Below are 16,305 nucleotides of genomic sequence, written 5' to 3' on the forward strand. Positions count from 1 at the left end.
TTTAGATATTCATCCTAAACTATTTGGACACACTCGTGTGGTGTGGCTCTAATCGTCAGGCATTCACACACTTACCAAACAGAGCATTCCAAGAGCTCAGCTCCAGCATCCAGCCAAGAGTCAATCCTGAAAGCAGGCCTTACTTAGAAATGTTCAGTGTTCCAGCAACCCCTGCCTTCCGAGTTAACTTCTTCCTCTAATCTAGGTTCTTATGCTTCACTCTGAGTCTTTACCCGCGATGCACGAAGGTTCTCTTCTTTCCTTCTAACACTTTTCCGATCATAATGTGTGTCTGGCCATCGGCTTCTCTGACAAAATATACATCAAAAAGTCTGGGCATTGTGAGAGTCCCCCTACACTTTTTCAACTTTTTAAAGATCTCATTCATTTTCCCATATGAATTAGCAGTTCACAATAGAAATATCATCTTGGGAATAGTAAAAACTGTACTCACCAGAAAACACATTGTGAAAAATACTTGGTCATTATCAAAGACTTGACTTACAAGAGAGCGCACAGTGAAGAAAATGAGTTTGTACAGCCTTCTCCCATCTCAAGCTGCCTCTCCACACAATTTTTCTTATTTCAAAACCTGCCTTTAAAATCTCTGCCCCTCCCCTGCTTATGCTCTGTCTCTCTGTCTCTCAATAATAAATAAATGTTAAAAAAATTAAAATTAAAATCTTAATAAATTGCGGCACCTGGGTGGCTCAGTAGGTTGAACATCTGACTTGAGCTCAGGTCATGATCTCATCAGTTGATGAGTTCAAAACCCCATCAGGCTCTATGCTGACAGCCCAGAGCCTGGAGCCTGCTTCAGATTCTGTGTCTCTTCTCTCTCTGCCCCTACCCTGCTCATGCTCTGTCTGTCTCTCTCTCTCTCTCAAAAATACTAAATAAATGTTTAAAATTTTTTTAATTGTTTTGAGAATTTAATGTTTTCATCTCTTAGCTCATACTTAATTAAATATCCATATTCACTATGAACAATGTAAGATATTTTAAAAATATTTTACTATAAAAATTTATGGGAACTAAGGACTTCCCATTCAAATAAGAAACACATTTCAGTATCCACATGGAAATGAGATGGGCAATGCATTTGGAAATATATGGAAATACGTGTCTGATAATCTATTCATAACCTAAAATGTCTACCAACATTTTCTAGAGAATAAATATAATTTTACTTCATATTAAACTTATAACAAAACTGGAACAGGTGATATGCAAGATAGTTAATTCATAGGTAAATGAGCAGTCATAACTTGAAACAATTTTAATTACAACACAAGTTCTAATCAGAATGAAGTCTTTCATGATTCAAAACTATATAAACCTCTTCCCAATCCTAATTCTGAATTCTGCAAGATATTCCACATGCACTCACGCATGCACACACACACGCACACACACACAGATATGTGAATTCTGAATTCTGAATTTTCTGTATTGCTCCAGGAAAAAAAAAAAAAAAAGAAACTCCAGTGCTTCTGGATTCCACTACCCAACAGTGGATTCTTTTTCAATAATAGCCAACTTAGTATTTTAAATTTAAAAAAAAATTTACATTTTTCATTTTTGAGAGACAGAGAGAGACAGAGCACAAGTGAAGGAGGGGCAGAGAGAGAGGGAGACACAGAATCCAAAGCTAACCACAGGCTCCAAGCTATCAGCACAGAGCCCGACGCAGGGCTTGAGTCCACACACCATGAGATCCTGACCTGAGCCGAAGTCGGACGCCCAACCGACTGAGCCACCCAGGCGCCCCTTTGGTATTTTAAATTTAATTCATTAATGTCTTGGTGCTTATTTTTTAACAGTGAAGAAAATTATACAAAATTATAACAGACGAAATTGAAAACTAATATTTCAACAAATATCAATAATCGATTTATATTTATTACAATTTAAGCTATATAAATGTTTTCTTTCTTTAAAAAACTCACAATTTCTCATAAAACACGAGAGAGAATTTTTCCCCAAGACACTTTAGACTCCAGTGTTCTTATAGTAATTCGTGCACTCAGTTCCCTCTTGACCGTAAGGAAAGGAAAAGGCAAATTTGTTTCATGCATATAAGAAAAAGTCATCTGTGTTCCATCAGTCAGTTGTACTCAATTTCCTCTCGTGACACACGCCTCTTCTTCCAGCCCAGAAGGAGTTGCAGGGAACAGCATGGCAGAATTACCAGTCAGCTGTAGAGAATCAAAAACTAATAAATCCTCCACTGTGGCTTTTCTCTGCACATCTTCTCCTCGGCTGTTTTCCCTGTGGTATTAACTCTGAAATGAGCTGCCTCACCTTAGACCCCAAAGAAGGGAGAGGGAGTTGCAGTAACTTAAAGAAAGTGTCTGAAGAAAATATGCGTTTTATTATAGAAGGAGATACAACATGAATGTGAATGGGCAAAGGCATTATTCCATGTAAACATGAATTTTGTAAGAATGGAACTTTTTTTTCTTTTACATTTATTTATTTTTGAGAGACAGAGTGAGACAGAGCTCAATTGGGGAAGGGCAGGGAGAGAAGGAGACACAGAATGGGAAGCAGGTTCCAGGCACGTAGCTGTCAGCACAGAGCCGGACACAGGACTCGAACCTGCCAACCGTGAGATCATGACCTGAGCGGAAGTTGGATGCACAACCCACTGAGCCAACCAGGTGCCCCAGAATGTAACTTTCCTTAAAATAAATCAGGAAACAGATCAACTTATATAACTTTTAATTTTTTTTTGCAATCAACACTAAAAAAAATGCACACATATAACCCCCCACCCCATACATGCAAAAACAAATAGCCTCACTTTTGATTTAAGGATCATTTTCCACCATCTCTGATTCATTATACATCTCTGTGAACGAGTAGATAGACTGTCAAGTTCCTATGGGGTAGGAATATAGGTAAGAGCATGTGCCCATTTCAAATGATAACATGAATCTAGTTTGTCATAGAAATATATTCATGGAATTATATTTGGGATAATAATGTCTCAAAAGAGGAAAAAATAATGTCTCAAAAGAGATGTCTAGTATAATTTCATTTTCCTAAATCGTGTACGTGTTAATATTTATTTACAAAAAGAAAAAAAAACAGAAGAAAGTGAACATTGAAATTATTCTTCAGTTATAAGAGTTTCTGTAATCTTTTTGGACAGTATATTTGTTAATCTGTTTTCCTTTCAAGAACATGTTTTTCTTAGATTAGTGAGAATCATAAGCTGGAAGTAAAGGTTAATAATTTTTAAAGAAGGTGTCGAAAGATACAATGAGGCACGTTAAAAAGTTTCAAAGGTTTATTTGGGGGTAATTGATTCAAATTGGGAAGCAGTTGGGATGGTTCCAGCAACAGAGGGTAAGGGAGAGGTTTTTACAGAGAAGAGACAGAGAAGAAAATGATTTGGTTGTAGCTTAAGCAGTTGCCTTATTTGGGTAAGGCTCGCTTGGCTGTGTGTGATCAGTATTTCTTCTCAACCTCCAGGCATTTACAAGAATTTATTCTGGCTTAGGTTTTAGTTGGCTTAAAGAGGCTCAGAAGGCATCAGAGCCACGTCAGTCTAATGGCTTCCTTGTTCAATTGCTTTTTAAAAAAAATTCTTTTTAACATTTATTCAGTTTTGAAAGGCAGAGAGAGGCAGAGCATGAATGGGGAGGGGCAGGAGGAGAGGGAGACACAGAAACAGAAGCAGGCTCCAGACTCTCTGAGCTGTCAGCACAGAGCCCCACGCGGGGCTCGAACTCATAAACCGTGAGATCATGACCTGAGCTGAAGTCGGCCACTTAACCGACTGAGTCACCCAGTTGCCCCCTTGTTCAATTACTTTAACAAGGGGACAAGGCATCACACAAAATGAGGTCAAAGAATGGGTGGCATATTTGTAGGTATATTATGCAAAAATAAAATATAAAATCTATCTATCTATCTATCTATCTATTTATCTATCATCTACCCGATTCTGATTGTTTAGCCAAGAGTCGCCGAATGCATGTTATTTTAAGTGTTCAGGAGACCATATTAAATTTAACCAAAATATGGCTCATATAGAGCAAGTCTCAACAAACTTCAAAGAATAGAATTAATTCATAGCATTTTATGTGACCATAAAGGGATTAAACTAGAAATCAATAACCAAAGTAACTAGAAAATCCTAAGACATTTCAATGTTATTCAGTATGTTTATATTTTTAAATAGCTCCCAGGATATTTTTAAAATGCTGCTTATTCAGAGCACCGGGGTGGCTCAGCCAGTTAAACATCCAAATCTTGGTTTCAGCAGAGGTCATGATCTCATGGTTTGTGAGTTCGCGCCCTGGATGGAGCCCAGCGTGGACTCCATACTGACAGTGCAAATCCTACTTGGAATTCTCTCTCTCTCTCTCTCTCTCTCTCTCTCTCTCTCCTTCTCTCTCTCTCTCTCTCTCTCTCTCTCCTTTTCTCTCTCTCTATCTTTCTTTCCTTCTCTCTCTGCCCCTACTCTTTCTGCCTCTTTATCTGAAAAAATAAATAAATAAACAAATACAATTAAAGTGCTACTTGTTCAATCACAAAACCAATATAAAATATCAGCGTGCTACATACATGCTTTGCTAAAAGACAAAATGAGCAGAATACGGTGGCCAGACAAATTTTTCATCAAAACATAAGGGAAATGATTACTTTTTGTGTAGTCTGGAGACAGATTCCATTCAAACTTATAACTAATGTTTAAATAAAGAGAAAAAAAAAACTTATGCTACCCAGGATTTTATCCTCTTAATTTCTGTTTCTTAGTGTTTAGAATCCCTGTTTCTAAACTGGCTAAAAGTATTTCTGGGAAATAATATTCTTCTCTACAATACATAAATATATATGTTTGTGTGGGTGTGTGTTAGGAGGCACATGACACCTGAATATTTATTTCACCCACACCAAATGAAATCATGGAATTACCTGAAACAGCAGTAAATGAAATGACATTCATATTTATGGGTATGTAATGGGCCTTCAAATTCTGTATACAAATTAAGACAAATCTATACACTTTAGAAGATTGTCTATGTTTTATGATTTGTATGTTTAATTTTCACAATTCACTACTGATGAGGGACCATCAAGCAAACTTAGGGCCAACCAGAAGCCAGCATCACTCCCTCGACCCTAGCATGACTCCCCCCCCCCCCACCCTGCAATATGTGTGATATTCCTCAGGCTGTCCAAGAACAAAGGAAAGGAAAGAAAACAGTTAACTGATAAGAGATCACAGTGAAGCGGGACAGGAGTCTCCATCAGTTTACAGATGCCTTTAGTAAATTACAAGAAAAAGGCAATCTTACCAATAGCCTAATCTCCAGAAACCTACGGACTTGGTTTCGTGGAGCCCCTAATATCACGTTCCCCTCCATAGTGATGTGGGGAACAAAGGCAAGAAGAAAATGGGAGGTAATGTTAAATTTCTTTATAACCTGAAACCCATTGACAAATATTGAGGCAAATACAGAGTGTAACATTTCTCCAGGAACCCCCCACTGCCGCATGTTAATGCCTTCCTAGAGGGATAACAATCTTAGCTTGGCAATAGCAAGGCCCCTGGTATCTTAAGAGTCCTCTTCAGCAGATGGAAGTCCCTCTGGAGGCCTCCCTTTTGACCTTACCTCCCCAACTCCATAGTATGTAACCAGCCATTCCTCACAACCCCAGTTCAGCTCTTTCTCCCCATGGGACCTGTCTCTGTGCTTTAATAAAATCATTTTTTTTGCACCAAAGATGTCTTCAAGAATCCTTTCTTGGCAGTCAGCTCCAAACCCCCCTCAGCACTATTAATTAACCTCATCACTACTAATTATAGTATGATATATATGGCATGCATAGTATATATAATAATCTACAGCATAATATTATAACATAGTACCCATACTTGACATATAGCTACACACACATGCATATACATATAAAAAATATATGTGTGTATACATATATGCATGTGCATATACACACGAACACACACACACACACACACACACACACATATATATATATATATATATATGTTTCAATAGAAACAAACGGCTATAGAATTTCATAGAACTTTAGTTCCACAAGGGCAAGTAACATCTGACATGTAGACGTGTAATGTAACTCACACTTTGGGAAATATACGGTCCATGCAATAGATATATCACCAATGTCTCATACTTACACAGTTTTTAAAGAAAGCCCTAACTAAAATGCATTGTTATTTTCAGTTAGATATTTGGGGAAAGCTCTATTTTGAGGCCTTCTGTGATAGTGGTTCCATGTTCATAGTCTTCCTGCAAAGCATCATTTGTACTCTGAACATCGATATGATATGTCTCAACTTATTTTAAAAAGGCTATGGTGATTCACCAGTCACTAGTGTAAAAAATGGGCCTACCAATTAAATTCAAGATAGCTTTAAGTCTATTTAATAGACACAATATAAATGAATTACTACCAAAATCTTAGAATATTATACCTTAAGTATGTGCTGACTAACCTTGCCAGGCAAAATTAATTCTTATGTAATTGAAGCCAACAGGAGTAAAACATTGGCTAAAAGTCAATTTCTGTGATCAAGAGGAAGCTAGGTAATCCCAAAGTGCTTTTAGTAAATCCTTGTTCACTTTTTTCCTATCATTGCTGAAGCTAAATGAGCAAGAGATAAAAGTCAAATACATGCAAACTGCATTTCTCCATGCCATTCTGTTTTTTTGCTGAAACTAATAAATAAGAACGGTGAGGAGTATTTCTGAGGCGGTATTTCTGTTTCTGAGAGTAAATGAAATAAAGCGATAGAAAGCCTCTGAGTTCAGGCCAAGTTCCTCAGACAAGTAAGTGATGTTTTACTGATATTAATGTTTACCTAATGATTCAAATTGCCTATACTGATTAACTATATTTATTAACATGATGGAGATTCATCTACCAGAGTCACGATAAGTTGTGAATTAAAATGGATCATTTAAAAAGGACAATCTGGAAGTGGATCCAACTGGTAAACTTAATTTTTTATAGCTATTACGTTCATGAAATTAGATTGTCTTCTCAACCTCAATACATTTGGGATCTGATAATTCTCTGTTGTAGGGGGCTGTCCTGTGCATTGTGGACGTGTCGCAGCATCTCTGGTAGAGACCAGATGTCAATAAAGCTTCTCCCTCCAAGATGTGACAGTCCAAAACATCTCCAGACATTGTCAAATGTCCCTTAGTGGGAAGGTGCAAAATTGCTCCGGGTTGAGAACCACAACTCTAGATGCGACCTTTGTCTGACTCAGTAGAAGCCTGGGCTTGTGATATGTGAAGATGTGTCTAATTTCTTTCTCCCTCCCTCCCTCCCTTCCTCTCTCCTTCTCTTCCTTCTTTCCTTCCTTCCTTCCTTCCTTCCTTCTTCCTCCTTCTCTCTCTTCCTTTCTTTTTTCTTTATCTTTCTTTCATTCTATTTTTTTTTTAACTGAGATTGAGGTTTTGGTTTGCTGGCTTCTTAGGAGCTTGCTGGGTGAGATCTGAAATTGGCCCCCCTATGCACAGGGCAGGAAGAGACTGAACACAGAGGCAGGCCACTCCACATGGGCAGGTGGCTGGTGCAAGAAGCAAGGGAACTTACAAATGAACCTTGTCTCAGGTGGCAGCAAGACGAGATCTCCCTGCCTGCCCAATCTCCAAAATTTCTACGGAGACCCTAATGGGGTTCAGTCATGTAAACCATCCAGATGGTCTCAACACCATATCACTACCTCTGTGTCTTTAAGGGAAGCCTCTGGCATCATGAAAAGCAAGAAAACACACATTCCAAGGACAGGGGTGGGAGTGAGGAGCCTCTAGTTGCCAGAGTCCAGTATAAGCATCAACCAGTGGTCATAACCACTCAGTGAACTCCCCCAACACTCCACCCTTCATGACCTGTTCCTATAATATCACACGTCCCTCTTTTCCGCAATGTGCCCTCAGCAGTCAGCAAGGAGTTTCACTATCTTGGAGGTGGTTTTTTGGTTTGGCTCTATTGGAATCAGATGTCACAGCACCAATACAGACACATGTAAAGGAAAGCACAGATTAAGACCATGATTCCCTAAGTTAGTGACACCTTTTTCTATCAAAATTCCCATGCCTCAAGCCAGTGATTTATTGAGTCCCTAGGCTGGGGGTCAGAACACTTAGGGACTGCATTTGAGTCCTCATGTGATTTAATAAGGATAATACATGAGCAGGCTCATGAGGTGTGAACACACAACATTCCGTTTGGATAATGTTATAGGTGCCTCCTTATGAGGCAGTAATAATGTCTGAGACCACCCTATTTTGGAGGACACCTTTTCTCATTTCAGTGTTCAGTAAGGGTAGGCTTTGTTGATATCATTTAAGGCTTCCTGGCTGAACTTAGTAAGGGCTTTAATGTGTGCTATATAACACCCTCCAGGGCAATGGAGAGAATAAAGACAGCAATGGTCATAGCAGTGGAAAACAAAACATGCCCACCTTGCCTTGAGGAGAAGGAGGTTGGCAGTTTTTGGAACTTGACCTCGTTGTGCATACCATACCTGTTGGCTGGGGTGGGGTGGTGGTGGTGGGGTGTTGGCAGGCATAAGGGGATGAACTGGGGGAAGGAGATTCCAAACCAGAACTCCAACCTTCTCCCTTCTTTCAATGCTTCATATATTATGTTTGAACAGGTCTGGCTTACAGCAGGAGAATGGAATCCCATTCCCCCTCACCCAGGGATGCAAAGTAACTCACCCGTCCCGGTGGATGTCCCATGACAAATTCAAGTTGATGGCAACTTTCCCAGGTATGATAGGCTTGGTGTTCTCTGCAGCATAGCACATGGATCCATGGTGAGACTTGGGGCAATGGCTCTTTGTCACAACTTCTATCTCTTTACAGTACTGGGTGCCTTGGCAGGGTCCCCAGTCTGGCATATGGGGCAGGGAGCCCTATTGTTCTATCGTTCAAATGTATTAAAGCCTGGGACAGTACTATAGTACAATGTTGGACGATACCTTCCAGAGTCACAGACACATCTTAAGCCAATTGGTAGTCCTTCTTGGGAGACGCCTAGGGTTTTAATCTGCTTCACTAGTATCTATGACTTCTTAAACGTGGCTTCCTACTCTGAGCCTCAGTCCCACACATATTCTATCTTTCTCATGTGGCATTAAGGGATTGAGGCACTATGCCAGGTGGAGAATAAAAGTCCTCTAAACCCCCAATTTCCCACAAAGTCTTGTACCTCTTTCATATTCTTAGGAGTTGGATAAGCTTGTACTTTATCAGTCACAGTTTTTGGGACATGTGTCAGACCAGACCAAAAGACTCCCAAAAATCTTAAGGCAGTATTTGGGCCTTGACTTTTCTGTGGCTTCATGGCCCATACTCTCCCTTACAGATGCTTCTGCAAAAGCCCTGTGGGGTATCTTGGAACCGAGACAAGTCTTCACATGCATGAACATGATATCATCAATGTGATGGACCTGTTGTATTGATGTGGGAAAGGAGGACAGGGTTAGGTCCCAGGCTACCATCCTGATATACAGTGGGGCTATGCAGATGACCTTGGGGAAGCACTTGAAAGGTTCATTGTTGCCCCTCCCACATGAAGGCAAACTGATGTTGTGATTCAGTGGCCCGTGTATACTGAAAAAGGCATTTGCTAAGTTCATCCCAGCATGGAACCCTCCTAGGACTGTGGCCAAAGTATCCAAGATGGTGACAATGTTGGGCATTGGATGGGGCACCACCTCGTACAATTTTCGGTAGCCCACCATCATCTGCCATGAGAGACCTGTGTTTTTTTTTTTATCTCCTGTAGGGGATATTGAAAGCACTATGGGCAGGACTTAACAATGCCCATTCAATGCAATTCTCAGATGATTTCTCGTATTTCCATATGCCCCCCTACCCCAGGCAATTTATATAGTTCTGGGAGGGAGAATGCCCAATTTGCAGTGTCAGAGAACCTTCCTGACCATACTGTTTGCCCCCCTCCACCATCATCACCAATGGCACGGAGAGTCCCAGAAAACTTCTGAGTGTACATTGAAATACATTCAGCTCTATTATCCACCAGACAGAACCACTGACCGTTGTTCATTTCTGCAGAATCAGTGAATAATGAGCTCAGCCTGTGGCCTCCAGTCACCTCCCGTGACGCCCACCTGGACCAGTGTTGGCCTTCATCCAATCTCCAGGGCACAGAAGGCATGCTCCCTGAATATGGCTATATCGCTGAGGCCTACCCTAGATAGAGGTGGTGGACATCAGGGATGATAGAGATGGATAGGGCATGTGAATTGTTCAGGTTTTAAGGCTTTCCACAGGCTGACAAACCCACCATGTGGTTATCAATCACTCTCTTTAGGTGGGGTCCCCATAGCAGTCAAGTCAAAGCACATTTGTTTCAGGGTTATTTTTACCAGACCCTTTACAGCTGATTGGGATAGTTGGCTTTCCATGCCCCCTGGGTCTTGGGTCTTTGCCACAGCCTGTACCCTTTCCAGGACTGAAAAACTCTGGGACTGAGTTTCCTCCAGCCCAGGAATGGTTTGCCCAACATCATAAATGTCTTGTACCACACCTGGGCTTAGCACGGATCTCAGCATACCATGTCGGGTGCTGGGGGGAAGAAGGGGAGAACCTTAGCTTTCATCCTGGCAGTGAATGAATGTGGCCCCAATCAGGTCCTTTAAAGATTAGAGGTCTGTCTCATTCTCAGCTCCCTAAGAACTTATGGTCCCTCCTTTATGGATTTTCAGGGTCCTAAACATGTCCCAGGAGGTCCCCCCTCATTAGGTGACACCTCCCTGCAGGATAGAATAATGTATTCTATAAGGGAATGAATGCCATGCAAGTCTGCTGGATGGCAGTCTGCTGGGTGGTGATGGAACTTTTCCCTGCCTCCTGCCTGTTAAAGAAAAGTCATCACCACCCCCCGACCCCCACCAGTGTCCCGTCACCACATTAACCACACCTGGATTCTTTTGCTGGAACTAGCTGTATCGTGAGTGTTTCCTGGACTGGGGCTGCCCCGCTGGCTGGAGTTGCTCTGGCTGTTTTTAGGGCTGAATTAGGGGTTCAGGGGCTCAGGGATCCTTCTGTTTCACTCTTAGTCGCCACATGCCTGCTTTGCTCTCCTTGCTTCTCTGGGCTTCTTTCTTGCCCTTCAAACAAAAGCATCAGGGAACCCAGAATTTTCAGAATGTCCCCATTCTCACACAGGGGTCCCCAAGCATCTACACATGGGCCACCTCTCCCCACACGGAGATTTCCCTGCAGCCCACTTGGGATTTCCCTGCAGATGCCTCTTTCCCAAGGCCCATTTCTTTGGTCCCCTGGTCGACTCACCAAGTGTTGGTTGTCAACCGTGGGAGCGTCCTGGGTGAGATCTGAAACTGGCCCCTAAGCAGAGAGCTGGGACAGACAGGAGAAAGGGGCAGATAGTGCCGGATGGTCAGGGCAAGGGAACTTACATATAGGATTGTCTCTGACACAGCAAAGACACAGGTGTCTTTGCCCCCACCCCAAAACTGTAAAGTTTCTATAGAGATCATAATGGGGTTCAGTCACATGTACCAGGCAGATGGTCTTAGCACCATGACACTAGTTCAAGACTGTCCTTGGGGCAGCACCTGCTCATGAAAAGCAATGCATATTCCAAGGAAAAAGGAAGGGCTAAGGAGCCCTCCAGAGTTGGGGTCCAGCTGGAGAGTCAACTGGCAGTCACCTTCTCTTGATAGCTTCCCCCAAAATGGGGTTAGGGTTATCTCAGTTTTATGGCTTCATTTCATGCCTGGCTTATCCTGTGACCAAAGCTCACTTCACCCTGCATAATTTTTCTGCAGCCTACTGCCAAGGTCAGAATATTCCTACCACTCTGATACTGTTTCAGAGGCCTAATTTTTCCAGCATCTCACAAATCCTTGGCCTGAACTGACTGGCTTTGCCAAGGACACCCATCCTTGTATGTCATGTGTAGAGCATTCATAATATGGTGAGAGGTCTGGACAGCCCCCAGAGTCCCCATGGATGCATCCATTTGTTCTCCCCACCCTGTGTCACAACAATAGGGCATGAAGTTTAGGCCCACCTACGACTAAATCAGAAAATCCAGGCTGGAAGTCCAGGAACCTGTGTTTCAATAAACCCACGCATCAGTAAGAGGGCTTGTTGAAACACAGATTCCTGGACTTTAAGCCCAGATTTTCTGATTAAGTCTAGGGTGGGACTAAAAATATGCATTTCTATTAAACTCTTAGGTAGTGGAGGGACCATCCTTTAAGAACTACTGGTTTAGTCAAAACCTTGTGAAGAAGGTGGGTTATTTCCTTATCTCCCTTTTTTATTATTTATTTATTGTTGAGAGAGAGACAGAGTGTGAGTGGGGGAGGGGCAGAGAGAGAGGGAGACGCAGTATCCGAAACACATTCCAGGCTCCGAGCTTTCAGCACAGAGCCTAACACAGGGCTCGAACTCATGAACCACGAGATCATGACCTGAGCTGAAGTCAGATCCTTAACCGCCCCTCTTGATGGAGGATCTGCATATCACTTTTAATAGCTAAATCCTTCCATGGCTAGCCTTAGAGTAGACATTAAATCTGAAATGGTACAGCTCAATTAATCCTGGTGAGGCTACAGAAATTCAGATTAAAAGGAAAGTCCATTTTTTAAAGAATTAGGAAAATTATAGGCTAAGCATTATATTAGCAATTGCTGTATATTCCTTAATCTGAAGCCTGGAGACTCATGTCCTAGAATACTGCTAGGCCTGGAAGTGACAGACAACTATCTCTGGTGTCTCCCTCTCAGGAAGTGGCATTTCCTATGTGCGACAACGAATTAGCATGGGTTTCAAAGCGCTGGGACACACCCAGAACTAGCTGTTCTAGCCGCTGTGGCTGCACCTGTTGTAGTTCTCGAGCATTTGGCACAAATATTGTCAGTACAACTTGCATTTAAGAACACTTGCTGGGGCTTCTGGGTGGCTCAGTCGGTTAAGCATCTGACCTTAGCTCAGGTCATGATCTCACAGTTCGTGGGTTCAAGCCCCGCGTCAGGCTCAGAGCCCGGAGCCTGCTTCAGATTCTGTGTCTCCCTCTCTCTGCCCCTCCCCTGCTCGTACTCCATCTCTCTCTTTCTCTCAAAAGTAAATAAACATTAAGAAAATTTTTTTTAATAAAAAAATAATAAAAAACACTTACCGCATGCCAGGGGCTTTCCCTTTAACTATTTTAACACAAAATGTGAGAGTCACATTGTCTAATAAAAACTATTTTATTTTGAGGAAAACTAGATTTAGGTTAGAGTGGTCAGCCTGCACATACACAACTCTGCTTATTGACTTAATTTCTAAACAAGAGGGATTTTCTGTTTGGTTGTTATGCAAATGATAATATACATTAGGAGATTATTCTGTTCAGAAACTGGTATTCCAAATTGCTAAAGGTCCGGTATTATGTGAAAATATGAGCTTTCGGTGTTCCCTATGCTCAATTTGTAAAAAAGAAGGTAAGTGACATTCTTGCCAAATATTTTATTTATTTTTTTTATTTTTTTTAACGTTTATTTATTTTTGAGACAGGGAGAGACACAGCATGAACAGGGGAGGGTCAGAGAGAGGGAGACACAGAATCTGAAATAGGCTCCAGGCTCTGAGCTGTCAGCACAGAGCCAGACGCGGGGCTAGAACTCACGGACCGCGAGATCATGACCTGAGCGGAAGTCGTCCGCTTACCCGACTGAGCCCGCCAGGCGCCCCTCTTGCCAAATATTTTAAACTACCCACTTTCCCAGGTCTTTCTACCCAAACGCCTGGAGAGGAAGTCAACTCAAATCATCAGGTTTCCTTCCAAACAGTTTTCAAATTTCTTTCCCTATCGAAAGAACAAAAAGAAAAAAAGAAAAAAAAAAGAATCAGGAGAGTGAGCAAATCCACAGTCAGTCTGGTCACTTAGCCATCCAATACAGAAGACACACCTATTTAATTAATTAATTTATTTATTTATTTTGGCTCCCCTCCATGTGGGTGACCACAGTGGCATTTCCTTTACTGTCCCTTTCCCTACTTCCCAAATCAGAACCCAGATCCCGCTTATTGTCACAAGAGTAACCATGTACAGTTCCTTTGCACGCACTGTAAATTATATATTCAGCACAAAGGCAAGAGTGGGTGGGTGGGTGTGGGATAAATGGCCTTATGACCCTTATCATATTTACCTCTCTGGTTACAGTGTCCTGACAAAGAAGTGAGTTGCAAATGCTTCTTATTTATTTATTTTGGCTATTATTTCACCCTATGCATGGCTGATCATCAATGAAATATTTGGTAAAACCTCGGATTGCAAGTAACTCGTTCCACGAGTGTTCCCCAAGACGAGCAAACATTTCCAATACGTTTTAACTTGATATGCGAGTGATGTCTCGTAATACCGGTTGTGGGTGATGCTGAACGTCACTTGATCACAACTGAGCCAATGGTTCTTCTCTCTCTCTCTCTCTCTCTGTCTCGCTGCAGGATTGTGAGCGATCATCTCCCACGCTTGGATGCTGGGTCTCAGGCCGTGATGTTTGGCAGAAATCTGATTTTTCAGAACGTTGGAGGGTGCCCACAACTGGCACTTGTGTATTTTTTGTCACTTCATAGTACCTATCATCAGTCCCTTGCTTTTCCATACAAGAGTGAGCTTAGGAATGCTTTGCTCCATTCTAGGTCATTGGAAAGTTTCCTTTTTTAAAGTTGCAAGAAAAGAAAAATATTCCATTGAGCCAATAGATAGCAGTGATTCTGTTTGTGATAGTGAAATCGACCTACACGATAACCCTCACCTCTCTTGTCTCCCTCATACCAGCCACGAAGGTTATCACAGGTATGTCCAGGTTAATTTGTTTATTTCTCTCTAAATTTTGTATTTTCTCTATTATTCTGTATTATGTTACAGCATTGTAACCATTTTTGTGTGAACATTTTTGGCTCTTGGTATGAATCATCTGAGATCCCATTATTTCTTAAGGGAAAATTCACTTGGATATGTAAGTGCCTTTCTTGGATCACAAGCATGTTTCCATATTGAATTATGCTCGCAAACCAAGGTTTCCTGGTACACACTTTGCCCTCAATAGCCAGGTCAATGTATCCCAGGAAAGAACCCAAGGAAGTTAAGTTCATTCTGAAAATAAAGCTACTTAGTCATCTGGACAGATCATTGACAGGAAGGAAGTTTGAGACTAATCGAAAGCTGTGCACCCTGACACATTCTGAACAGTGCAAAGATAATAAGCCAGATGGAAGAAATGCTGTGTGGGTGGCCTCACAGCACGTCATGCCAGAAAGTATCTAAGCAGTCTAGAATCCCATTTCTACTTCTAATGCCCTTTGGTTCTTCCTGCTCTTACTTCTCTCTACCTAACGTGGATTCTATCTTGAAAGAGATTACAGTTTGGCAAGACTGCAAGCCCCGGCCTGCAGCATTCTGAGATTCAGCAGACTACTCGTGGACCCTGTCCATGCTTCTTTCTACCTGACTAGCTCCAGAGAGTTTCTTGGGGGAATCTGAGGTCTCCCGGAACCTTGCCAGAAGTCTGCTAGGGCAAAACTACTCTCAGACTAATAAGATTTTATTTATTTTTTTATTTTTTCTCTTTCTCATGCCTTTGTACGTGGGCAGTGGAGTTTAAAGGACGCTATAATAAAGGATACAGAAACAGAGTCATTGCAGAAGCAAATATGAATCAAATTACTGTTGATTAAGCCAGGTTTGCAGTGTATAAAGCAATGGTATTCTTCTCTCTCTCTCTCTCTCTCTCTCTCTATATATATATATATATATATACTTTTTTTTTTTTACTTTGGACATGCAGTCAATTTTCTTAAAGTATGTTAGGTGTGCTTTTAATGAGTTTATTAGTATTTTAAAACAAATTGTTTCACGCATACAGCTGCAATTTCTCATTTTAATTTCTCATGTGGTTAACATTGATGGCTATATCCATCTTTTTTAAGAGAGCAAGGTTTCCTGACAACAAATTGTGTAAAAACAACTGACATAAAGCATCTATGTGTAGATGCAAACTGTTTGAGTCATTATCGCTTTCCCCCTTTTTATTGAAGTATAATTAACATACTGTTATATTCGTCTCAGGTGCACAATATAATGATTCAATAATTCTACACATTGCTTGGTATTCATCGAGATAAGTATACTCTTAATCTCCTCTCTGTATTTCACTCATCCCCTTTGTTCTGTGTAATTAAGAGTCTGTTTTTTTTTTCTGTTTGTTTACTCATCTGTCTCTTTTTTCTTTGTTTATTTTGTTTC

The sequence above is a fragment of the Prionailurus viverrinus genome, chromosome A2 (genome assembly GCF_022837055.1).
Source record: "Prionailurus viverrinus isolate Anna chromosome A2, UM_Priviv_1.0, whole genome shotgun sequence".
Taxonomy (NCBI): domain Eukaryota; kingdom Metazoa; phylum Chordata; class Mammalia; order Carnivora; family Felidae; genus Prionailurus; species Prionailurus viverrinus.